The sequence below is a fragment of the Pipra filicauda genome, unplaced genomic scaffold (genome assembly GCF_003945595.2).
Source record: "Pipra filicauda isolate LSUMZ 115617 unplaced genomic scaffold, ASM394559v2 scaffold223_size1779592_pilon, whole genome shotgun sequence".
Lineage (NCBI taxonomy): Eukaryota > Metazoa > Chordata > Aves > Passeriformes > Pipridae > Pipra > Pipra filicauda.
In genome coordinates this window covers 1,615,786-1,628,647 of record NW_024104336.1, presented here as the reverse complement: position 1 = coordinate 1,628,647, position 12,862 = coordinate 1,615,786, and the positions used below count along the sequence as shown (strand labels likewise).

The 12,862-nt window shown below is 34.8% G+C and overlaps 1 long non-coding RNA gene across 1 annotated transcript in view; it reads left to right on the top strand.

Moving 5' to 3' along the window:
* LOC120323273 overlaps nucleotides 1-12,862 on the top strand; it is a 39,238-nt gene that overhangs the window by 14,368 nt on the left and 12,008 nt on the right. Inside the window, exon 3 of the long non-coding RNA XR_005563581.1 lies at nucleotides 131-3,411. This is a non-coding gene — a long non-coding RNA (uncharacterized LOC120323273). The remainder of the gene's footprint in view (nucleotides 1-130; nucleotides 3,412-12,862) is intronic.

Here is a 12,862-nt window from a genome sequence, read left to right as displayed (position 1 = left end):
AAATCTTTGCTTCTAATGCTGCCTGTTCTTTCTTTATAGGTGTCTAATTTTACAATGCATTTACAGACATTCAAATTTTCATCCTTCTTGTGCTCAAGCTTAGTTTCTGTTTCTCTTTTTTTTCTTGCAGACAATATTGAATAGTGGAGAACTAGACATCTCAACATTTTCAAATATTTTTCAGATATCTTCAGAAAAATCTTCACAAATAGCTATTTATGAAGTTAAATTATTGCTGTGTAAAAGACAAGTTTTATCATAAATCAAAAACTGACTAAAATAAAACAAAAAAAACCCCATGAGAATAATTAATTTTTTAGCAATGGGTAAAGAATGACTGTGGCTTACAGCAAAAAACAATGTTCTGCAGCGTGTTATTCACTGATGAGGTGGAAAAGGTGGAAACAATGATACTGAAGATCCAAAAAATTTTGATGATTGAGAAGATTTTTAACTCAACCATGGAGAAAAATCACAGCTAATAGAGGAAAAGCAACACAAATGGAATTATTTGAATACTTGTGCCCAAAATTTGGTTTTGTCAGCTTAGGATACGAATGTGGCTTTTTATTGAACATATTAAGTCCACTAGCTAAGATAATATCCGAAAAAAAAAAAAGTCTAAGTGAAAAACTAAATCAAAGAATAATATGGAAATGTGTGCTCGTATGCTCTCATCTGCAATACATGTTCTTGTTTTTGGCCTCTTCATAAGCACATTTTAGAGGGCATTCAGTGTTAAGGTATAAGACAGATAGGGACTGAAAAACCTGTTCGTTTCAAGAAACTGGAAATATTGTCAGCATGAATCACTGGTTTACGCAGAGTAAACCAAGATGATTTGTAGGGAAAATACATAGTTTGGACTATCTGCTTCTTTTTACATGTCTTTCACATTATCTTTTTCTCCCTTTCCTCCTCATATTGGCATTGTTAATGCAATTTCATATTTTCCAGAATGTGTATGGAACTGGTGAGAGTTTTCTAAACCCTCATGATCAAATTTTATATCAAGCTGCACAAAGTGCCCTCATTTGGCCTGTAGAACAGAAGAACAACTGCAGTTTTTTAAATAGGTACATGAAAAACCACATATTTTAAATAAGAGAGGAGAAAGAGACTAGGAAGGCACAGGAATATGACTAAATTAATTTGGAACATTATGAATTTTTTTTTGGTAGGTTATATGTGATTCACAGCCATCATGCACTTTAAAGTGTATTTTTTATTTGGAATGTTTCTAAGCGTTGCTGGCACCTTCACAACGAGGAGGGAGTTGGCAAACAAAAAAGAGGAGAAAGGAAATTAATGGACAGGATAAGAGAAAATGATCAGAGTATTAAGATGTAAACTCTGGCATTTACTCAGAAAGATGAAAATATGAGAATGACTGATATTTTCAAAGTAATGTACATCATGTGGAATAAAGAGGAATCTTCTGAGTCTAGGATTTTGGGAAGGCTGCTACCTAAACCTTGAAATAGGATGTTCCCCTGGATTTATGAAAACAAACAAATATGCCAATTTGCATAACCTAGAGGAGGTAATACTAAAAATAATTCTAAAAATTGTTAGTGTTTTAAAATTATGATGTTATCAAGATTGCTGTGCATATTAGATATGCATACACCAGGAAGAAATATATAGTCAGTTTGTAAATACAATCCTTACTAAATATTCCCAATCGAAAGGAGAATCATTGAGAGATTTATTTGTAGGAAAAACTGCAAGTTTTGTTTTCAGAGGAGAGAAAACCAAACACATCCCATGGTTGCTAATTTAATCTTCACTGCAGGTACTGAGAAACATCAACAGTCACTTCAAAGAAATTTTGTATGCACCATATTTTGTCTTCCACTACGCAAATAGAAAGTCCTGTCTCAGTAAAACCAGTTTCATTGCTGCTTAACACTAGGGTGGCCTTTGCAAAATATGTCAGTAAAGAGATTTAGAGATGTCCTGTGGTCCATTAAGCAGGTGTTAGATACAGAGATGGATTGCTATCCTGCAGGGCTGCAAAGTCACTAATGTCTTTGTACTGATCAGTCATTTAGCACAGATAGCTATCAGCATGCTATCTCATATGAGGGTTATTGCAGGGGAGCAATAGAACAGAAAGTTATCTGCAGTAGAAGTGATTTTCCTCATGTCATAATTAAGTACAAGCTTTACATGAGCCTGGATTGTCTCAAGTCTTTCTAACGTTTGTTTCCTGAGTTAATGACTGATTTAAGACTCATCGCTATGCGTGCATAATTAGGGCTGCTTTTCTAAATATGCCTTATGTTGCCTTTATTCATCTTTTATCAATATTCAATATCCTCTGTTATTCCATTATTCAATTACATTTAAGAGATAGCACTACACTGATTAACTTGAATAATTTGGTATCAGTATTGAATTTGTCAATAATTTTCCCATTTCTTTTGTGAAATCATAGTATCTTTGTATCAGCATCCATAGCATAGATGTATACTGTTGATCTTCTTCCATTAGAAAACTTTATTATTTATTCCTATCTTTCTTTCTTACCTTTAAAATATATTAACCATGAAAAAATCATGCCCTTTTTCTTCTGTTTTCTTGTCAAAGTCTTTGGTGAAGGTCAGTGTCCAAATTTCTTTTTGAAATTAATGAGTGCAATTGCAGTATGATCATCTGAATGCACTTTGACAATTTCAATGAACCCTGAAGAGTTTACGATGCATTATTTTCTTTATTTCCTGTATCAACACTACTTCAGTATACAGTACATGTCTGTGGGATGCACTTAAATTAGTACTTTAGTTCAGATCACGATGTACTTTTCAGATCCATCTCCTGTTTATCCCTAATTAGAATCACAGAATTCTTAAGATTGGAAAAGATCTGAAGAGGTTACTGATCCAACTTCCTGCTCAGAACAGGTTTATCTATGGTATTTAACCAGGTTTCTCAGCACTTGTTTCAGTTAGATCTTGAAAACCTTCAAGGATGGAGATTGCATTGTGTCTTTGGACAACTTCTTCCAGTTCTGGGTGGTGAAAAAGTTTTCCTTAACTTCAGGTGGAGCCTCTTCTGTTTCAGTTAATGCCTACTGCCTCTAATTTTCCTGTCATGCACCACTACCAAAAGTCTGAATCCATATTCTTAGTATACTATGCATAGGTATTGAAAGACCCCATTTCTCTTCACATGCAGGTGGTTCATCCCTGGTTGATCTATGCTAACTATTTTCAAGAACCTTTTATCTTTTATGAGTCTGTCTTTACAAAGCAAGGCTTGGGCTCCTGATGTTGTACGGTTTTTGTGAAGACCTGAAGACCCTGCATTGCCTGTTCATCTTCCCTGAAGAGGTGGAGTCTGCCTACCTTCTTGTGCAGCTTCTTCACCTAGTGACCCTGTGCTGCAGCCAGAGTACACCTACTACAGGTAAACACATTGCTGTTCCCAGATCCAGAAAGAGGCCTTGGAAAGCACTACTGTGTCTTGGGATTTCTGCCTGGGTCAAAGCCTTTGGTGCTAGAGACAGATGCTTCAGCCCATGTTAGAGGCCATCCTTATGTGTGCTCTTTTCTGGGTAGAAAAGTCACTGGAGAGTGGTGAGGAATGGAGTTAAATCTATTTGATGGCCGGTGACTAGTGGTGTTCCCCAGGGCTCAGTACAGGGGCCAGTCCTGTTTAATATCTTTATTGATGATCTCAATGTGGCTATCGAGTGTACCCTCAGTCAACTTACAAATGACCAAGCTGGGTGAGCATGTTGGTCTGCTGGATGATTGGGGGGCTCTGCAGAGGGATCTAGACAGGTTGGATTGATGGGCTGAAGCCAATTTTATGAGATTCAACAAGATGAAGTGCTGGGTCCTGCACTTTGATCACAACAACCCCATGCAATGCTACAGGCTTGGGGATGAGTGTCTGGAGAGCTGCTTGTCAGAAGAGGATCTGGTCAACAACCAGCTGAACATGAGCCAGCAGTGTGCCCAGGTGGCCAAGAAGGCCAGTGGCATCATGAACTGCATCAGGAATAGTGTGGCCAGCGTGACCGGAGCAGTAATCGTGCCCCTGTACTCTGCATTGGTGGGGTTACACATTGAATCCTGTGTTCAGTTTTGGGCCCCTAACTACAAGAAAGACATTGAGGTGCTGAATCATGTCCAGAGAAGTGCTATGAAACTGGTGAAGGGTCTGGAGCGCAAGTCATGTGAGGAGCAGTTGAGGGAACTGGCGTTGCCTGAAGAAAAGGAGGCTCAGGGGAGATCTTAACTGTCTACAACTACCTGCAAGCAGATGGGGGTCAGACTCTTCTTCCAGATAGCAAGTGACAGGATGAGCGGAAATGGCCTCAAGTTGCACCAGAGGAGGTTTAGCTCAGGTATCAGGAAATATTACTTCAGCAAAATGGTTTTAGCATACGAGGTATGATTCCTTGCCTAGGCACATACACTACATTTCTATTAGCAATCTGTACAGCACAACAGAAGTGGATATGTAATGGAGTAAGCAATGCATCCTGCATTCATGAATCAACATTGGTTTCAGAAAATTCAGTTCTATCTGTTGCAAAAAGTCCCTGATATCGGTCTATAGTGTCCCCTCAGTGGTGGTCACAGAGACAAAGAATTATATTTCTCCTGTGACAGGGCTTTTTCCTTTCAGAGTAATTCTTCGACATCTCTATCATCTGTCAACCTCATTGACTCTCTGGAAAGTAATCCTGCTACTGATGAAATTTAAATGTTTTAGTATGGGGGTTTTTATGTCCTTACCAAGTTGCTCTTCAAAGTAATTTTTTGGCTTGTCTTTTTGTGGTTTGACACATAAAATAATTTATGTTCCTTTCTGTTTCCATTCTTTTGGTACTGTCTCCAGTTTTTGAATTATATTCTTTTTAGTCTGACTCCTTAACTACTAAAACACAGTGTGATTTTTTGGTTTTGATTCTATGTAGTTTTAGAGATTTTTCTGGAAAAGTAGAACATACTACCTTTGAGTTTTAAATATAATTTGAAACAGTTGCTATGCTGCATGTAAACTTTCTATCTTGTTAGTGGATCTATTTATTTCCTTTTTACAAGTTTTCTCATTTTTATGTAGTTTTACTTTTTGAAGTTCTATTATTTGAACAGCCTTCTGCTTTTGGCTTTTCATTCATACAAAATCATCAGCTGGCACATTTTGCGATCAGTGTTGTAGATTATTTTTTCAATAGTTATACTAAGTTCCAGGTACAGAGAAGTACTGAAACAGGAACTAATTCAGTTGTTTCTCAGACTAGTTCCAAGTGAGACCACTTCAGCATGCAGACAATTTCCTCTCTGCATTAACTCCTACAAATTTAATACCCAGAAACTGTCCATCCTATATGTAGGTACTACTACTGCTTTTTTTTTTCTGCCTTTGTGGTTTTTCCAATCTTCTATAAAATGTCTCTGTTACTGCCACCATTTTGGTATACTGCTCACAGTGCCCCAAGAATATTCTCTTCTTATAGAGTAACTAAATTTAAATACTTCAGTACTCTTATTTAACATTTGAAATAATTTAATTTCTATTATGATTTTTTTCTTAATATTTTGGAACACTTCATCTATACCATTTGACTTTCCCTTTGATTTATTATTTACTGAGATTTTCTTACCTTCTGTCAGTAATCTACAGTTTCAAAGTTTCAGTTCCTTTAATATCTCCCTTTAAATAAAGTAATTCTGGGTATTTTCATAGTTTTTTCGCTGCTTGGAAAAACTTACACATTCACTCTTGTATTAAAACTGTTCTGAAATTTCTGAACTCCAACTGAGTTTATTTTCAGTCCTGCTATAATAACACAAGAACTTATCCTACTATACTGCTTTTTCAAAATACATGAAATGATGTTTCTTCATGAACTAAGAACAAAGGAATATCTAAAAACCATCACGTTACCATCTAAATGTAAGAAATGGATTCTCATGATATAAGAATATATGTCATCCTCTGATAGCTACAGTAAACTTAGCTAAACTATTTAGTGACATACCGAAAATGTTCTATAAACTTCAAGTTGAAAATATGGATCACTTGATATCAATATGAGCATCTCCCCCATTTAATTTTTGTGTATCACGTTTTCTCTTTTGTTGTTTTTTTTTCCTCTCCCTGTCTTCACTCTTGGAAAGTAATTCATTGATCAAAATCAGATTCCTTTTAACCTATCTTTTATTTTACTTTTTCACTCTCATGCAGCAAAAAAAAAATACTTGCATTTATGTTACTACTGTCAAAAAGTATCTGCAATTAGCCTGTTGAAATAATGATGAATAACCTGGCTATGATTTTTAAAGAAAAGTTGAAACTAATGTTGTTAGGATATAAATTTGTTCTTTTTACACTTTAAAAGTGGGTGCTTTGCTGGGAATAGAGGAGGTAACACCTCTTAGGAGGTTAAAAATTTTATTTCTAAAAATTATACAGTTCATCATTTAAAGCTGTTTTCTGTATTGCTAAAATGGACAATTATTGTAAACAATATGTTTACAGACTTGGGTGGAATTAGTGCAATTTTTAATTTTAATTCTGCAATTGTTGATTGTAGTACTAGAACTTAACAATATAGTCCTCCATTCAAATTTTTTTATTGTTATTTTTTAAAGGAAGAGATATAAGCAATTCTGTTGTCAAAGTAATTATGTTAGTTGTGAGTTTCCTGGAAAAGCATTTTAAAAGCTTTATATAGGTTGACGTGAGAGGTACCTTCCTCCGAACCAAACAAAAAGAAGCAGCAGGCTATCTGATAAATCTTATGAGAATCAATTCTTGACACTGGCCCTTGAGCAGAAGCTGTAAGTGGTTGCTGGAGAGTTTGGTTTTTAATAAACTGGGAGAGAATGAACTTGAAGCTAGGTTTCAAACGTATAAGGGAGGAGAAACAGTGATCAAGAAGAGAAATTACAAACTTTAAAAAAATACAGAGGGCACAATGGTAGAATGACACCCCAGGAAAGTCCATTGAGATTCAATATTTTGCAGTAGAGTAGTGAACTCTGGCAACTCTAAAACTGATGTGGCATATATAAACACATGCAAGACATCAAATCACAAATATTTAAAATGATTTTACTCTAAAAATACACCATTTAGCTACTGAAACACAGTTTATTGTGCAGGTAGTCAAGACTGATGAATATAAAGGAGATTAAAGTAAAGTCTGGACTGTTCCCCTGAATAATAGAAATAGATTTTAGAGAAAGAGTACACTCATTGTTTGCTATCTTTAAAACTCAATCCTTCAAAGACCTGTGCAATGTGTCCTGTATTGGTTATAGAACCACACACTGTAGGAAAAAATATTCTGTATTTAGAAAAGGTGGACTAAAGAGTTTGTCAAAACTTTACTATGGCTTTATGATTTTATTAAAAAGCTGTATTCAGCTGAAACGACAGAAAACAAGTAATTTTTATTATGATTGGAATCAATTGACATCATATGCTAACTGATAAGCGTAACGGCAGAGAAGACATGCTTTCTTCAAACACTGAAATATCACATCCGTAAGAATATATTCTAGTCCTGCTGCAGGCCGACATGCCCATGATATGCTGAGAGCTGTAAATATTTGTTCCTTATTATTCCTATTCCCATCTGTTCTAAGCGGCACTTTATGGGAATGAGTTCTTGAAAGAGGCAGTTTTACTGCTTATAGTGTGATGCAAACAGTATCACATTAAACTCGAAATAAAATTGAGTTAAAAGATGTAAATATATGTAAATTTGTGCACAGCTGTCCAGTTTTCATATACTGTTACAGAAACTCTTCAATATGCTTATAATATAAATGACTTCTAGGTCATTTATATGACTACTATTAAAAAAAGTTTTGACCTCCTTTGGAGTAAAACATTAATTTATTAAGGATTGTTATGTATTGTATTCTTTCACTTAAGCAGTTCCCTGGAAAATAATTTATTAATTAACCAGATTGCTATTTTTTCTCTCAGCTTTAAATAAAGCACACATTATTTCATAAGAGTGCTGAGTGCATGTGCACCTACTCATCTCCATTCAACAGAGCACTGTCATTCATAACCTATTCACCACAGCCATTATTCATATGTGTGCAGACAGTGCAACAGTGTAAGACTTTTGCAGATTTGCTCATGGAATTGATTATTTTGTTCTTTGAGGGTGGAGAAGGTGAAGTTTATACAGTTTTGTTGTTTGTGGATAGTCTTTTTAGTATCTACTTCCTTGTAGCTCGGATTGATGCATTCTCACAAATTTGCCTGTTTATTTTTGTCTCTCAAATTTCCTTCTGTTTTCTTTCAGTGGAATGAAATGGTATTAGAGAGAAATGAAGAAATAATAGTTTTTGGGTTTTTTTTAGGTTTCCTAAAACCAAACGGTGAGTGGAAGAAAAAAAATACACTGCAACAAAACTGTCCAAGTTTTTCTCAGTGACATGGGGATAAAACTTTTGTTTAGTATGGAACACAATATTTTGTTTCTTGTGTCACTTGAATTTTTAAAATTATTGAAAAAATATTATATTAATATATAAATTAAATTACCATCTTAAAGTAGTTTTTAAAAAAAATATATATTCTAAGAAAGTATTTAGCATTTCCCAAGTAAAATATTTTAATTACATGGCACTCTTCATTTATCAATATTTAAAAATTATTTTTTTTCAGAGTTAAAGTGACACATCATGTTTGATCCTAATTCACAGAAAAAAACCCCAAACCCTCGTGAATCTCAAATTTCCAGTGAACTTACTGCCCTCTTGGCTTTACTTCTAAGGCTTATTGCTCAAGACAGAAGAAGTTTTAAATGGACTATTGTATTTAAGAAATAATTTCTAACTCTTTACCTCATCACACTACCCCAAAATTGTAAAATTATGACAGTGGTACTAGCAAACATAGTTTGTCTCTGAATTTTCTAAAGATTAGAAATTAATTACAGTCCCTTAAGTCAGACAAACAACCAACTGTAGAAAGAAATGTTTCTGAGCTGCTGCTTAATGGTATTAACATTTCTGTGAGAGTCAACAGTTCAGAAGACAACCAGGAGTGTAACAGTAGAGAGAGAAGTTAGTTGAGTTAAATCTGAAGACAAATGTGTCATATACCCTTTAGATTTGTCAGAGTCCAATATTCTTGAGGTTTGTTGACAAACAAGTGATTTCTTTTTGACCATGTTAGCCTCCTAAATCAATAAAATGTGATGGCTTTTTTTGTTTTATTTTTCAATGAAGTGATTTGAAGCTACTTTCGATCCTTCACCTGAAAATCGTGCAGTGAAAATTTCAAGCTGCTAAGAATATTTAAATATTAAAACTACACATAAAAACTACAGCAAATTATGGAGTCCCAAACAACCAGCCATTTCATTTAAAGAGGACATTGTCATGCTAAAGGGATTTTACCATCTTGGGATGTCGGAATATAAGTAAGAACAGGCTTGTCCTAATTGAAGAATAATGCTATTTTGTTTGCATAATGCTTATCCTAAAGGAATAAGAAGCACTAATAATATTAAAAGCTGTAGAAGAAGCTGAGAATGAAAAGAACACACTCTAAATGGAAAATAATTCATTTTAAAACTTGACTGAAAAAAAATACTATTTAATGGAATCAAAATAATGTAATAAAACAGTGCTTGAAATAAATACATAAATACTAAATTTATAAAACCTAAGAGAAATATCTTCCTTTCCAAAGACTTACTGATTAAAATTAATAAAAGTTCTCAGGTGGCTGGTATGTTGGAACTGATCTTTCCCAAGATTTTGTGATGAAATGAACATCTCATTACTAATGCAGGTGGAAACTTCATAAACACATGAAAGAAACAAAACTCCAGGAGAGTTTATTTTTATTATATAACCATTAAAATCAAGCTCTGTGGGATGTGGAGATATTTGTTTCCCTGTATTGACTTTAACCTCCAGCATAATCCTTATGTTCTGTGGTTATTTAAAACAGTTTGTTCTGTCGCTGGTTCTACATTTGCAAGGGAAAAACAGAGTTTTTTCCAGTCTTTTGCTTGATTTCATTTCAGAGAATTAAAGAACTGTTTGAGGTGGAAGGGACCTTAAAATCCTCTAGTTCTAGACCACCACCACGAACAGGGACACTTCCCACTAGACCATGTTGCTCCAAGCCCTATCCAACCTGGCCTTGCATATCCAGGAATGGGGCATCCACATCTTCTCTGGGTAACCTGTTCCAATCTCTCACCACCCTCACAGTAAAAGAACTTCTTTCTAATATCTCATTTAAATCTGCCTTCTTTCTGTTTAAAGCCATGACTCCTTTTCCTGTCACTGCGTGCCTTTGTAAGACATCTCTCTCCAGCTTTCTTTTAGGTCCCCTTTAGGTATTGCAAGGTTGAAATAAGGTCTCCCCTAAAGCCTCCTCTTCTCCAGGCTGAACAACCCCAGCTCTCACAACCTGTCTTCATAGGTGTTCCAGCCCTCTGATCATTTTGTGACCCTTCTCTGTACTTGTTTCAGCTGGCCTGTGTCCTTATGTTTGGGACCCTAGGGATGGATGCAGTACTCAAGGTGGGGTCTCACAAGAGTGGAGTAGAGGAGGAGAATCACCTGAATGATTTATTTAGTATTGATAATGAGTTGTATGAGTGTATGGGATTTAGAAAGTTAACCGTGGAAGAAAAAGCTTTTTTTTTTTAAAAAACACCTGTTTTTAATTTAACTAAGTTGCATATGTTGCTGGAATGGATGGAAAAAGAGAAATGGTAGGTTGCCTCTAAGCTACTAGTCCAGGCCTCATGGTGAATAAAAAGTGTGACTTAAACCTGATGTGGGAAAAATGATAGTCTAGTGTCTGGAAACATGTGGAAAAGGGTGGTCCCTGAAATTTCCTACTTCAGGAAACATTCTAAGTGAAGAATAGTTAGGATATATGCAATTCCTATTTCTGGAACATAAAACACTTTTAGATCAATGTATGATTTTTATATAATGCATCTATAATTAACAGACATGAACTGTGTTTTGCCTACTGGTATTCTGTAACCAGCACTGGAAATTTCAAATAGGCTGACCTTTATACTACATAACAAATGTATCTGGAAACAGATGCAGTTTGTAAATTTGCAGGTTAGGATTTATGGTTTAATTTTTGTGCTTGAAACCCCTCCTCCCAACATTTCTAGTGAGTGCTAATTTAAGAAATTATCAAAGATGACTATTGCCATTCTTATGTGTTCAAACTTGAAGGATTTAATCAGGTTATTTGTAAGAAAAGAGGTCCACAGAATAGAAAAAAAGTAATAGATGTAATTCAGATATATCTAGAAACCCTTTTACCCCCCAAAATGAAGAACAAGCAGGATAAGGGGGAACACAGAAAACTTTAGATTCTGGCTGTAGCTCACTCATAGGAATATATAGAGCCTAAAGAAATTACTGTGAAAGGCAAGTCAGGAATTTCCAAGTAGTATTTCTACTCATTGCAATGTCTTCAATAGTATTTTCTGTACAAATACTACTTGAGAACACTAGTTAAATGTTCGTAATATAGTTTTGAAGACAGCAAATGTCATTAATCCTGCTGAGGCTCAGTTATCACAAGGGACATGGATTCTAAAACTCATTTTGAAAAGTCAGGTCCCCTTGGTACATCTCATCTAGCTATCCCTTTTTTAAAGATGCAATCTTAAGTTCATCTCATGTTTGCAAAATGATGCTCATAAAAAGTGTCAAGTTCAGTCAATAATGGAAGTGGGACTAAGACATCCAGCAACAGATGTCAATCCTATTCTGTATGTATTGTCACTGTTGTCAATCACTTCATTGTATATCACCTTCTTTGGGCCACAGGACTTTGTGGGAATTTTAGATTAATTTTTCTACTATTGCAGATGATGCTTGCTAATTTTTTATTTTTCTTTCTTTTTTTTTCCCGACAACTTAAGGGAAATACAGAAAATTATTCCCACAACTATAACTGAGCATGTCCATATAGTTTCTATTCTGACAAAGGGATGATGTGATGTTAAAAAAGGTTCAAAGGGTATTTGAAGTAATTATAAAATACTGGAGGCTGTGGCTTTTTGTAGAGTTGTACATTAATGGCTCTGTTGTAAAACACAAAGCAGCTGCTGAGCTTTAGCTGTTGTAACACTATTATTTAAACACAAATATAAGGATGCACAAGTTAGTTACACTGCATTTTAAAGCTGACAGATTGTTTCACCAAATATTGACTGCCTAAGATATCCTTTCCCTTAACAGTGTGTCTTAAACACATGACCATTCTCATTTAATTTGATGATTTCTATTAAATTTTATGCTATTAAAAATCAACTAATTCTTATTGCCATCAAATTCAATATCAGAAAATAATTGAATTTCATTTTTTAAAATATAAAAATAAAATAAATAATTCCTGTCCCCTAAAAATAAAATTTTTCAGACTCTACAAACACACTTCAGTAATATTTCCTTACTTCTTGCAAAACAAACCAAGTCAATGAAAATTTTTCACTAATTCACTGGGAGGATGATCATGCCTGGAGTGAAACTGCATGCATTGTGCCTTATTATAAGTAAAGAAGAATGCGGAACCTTTCTTTAGAGCATATGATGCTGTAGAAGTAATTTCAAGTATCATTGCAAAAATTCCTTTTGTCTTCACTGTCTCAGGATGCAATAAATGTGTTGTTTGACTATGGAAACGGTAACGGTGTCACTTCCTTAAGTCCTATGCAATTATACTGTGTTCTGAAAGACTAGCTTGCTTAAGTACATGGAACTCTTATATGGAAAAGTTTGAGGTATAAACTAAATGCTTGACACTATCTAAATGACTTTAGACTAATCCAAGTCACACATTTGGGCATTCAGGAATGCCAAGGTATACAGATCCCATA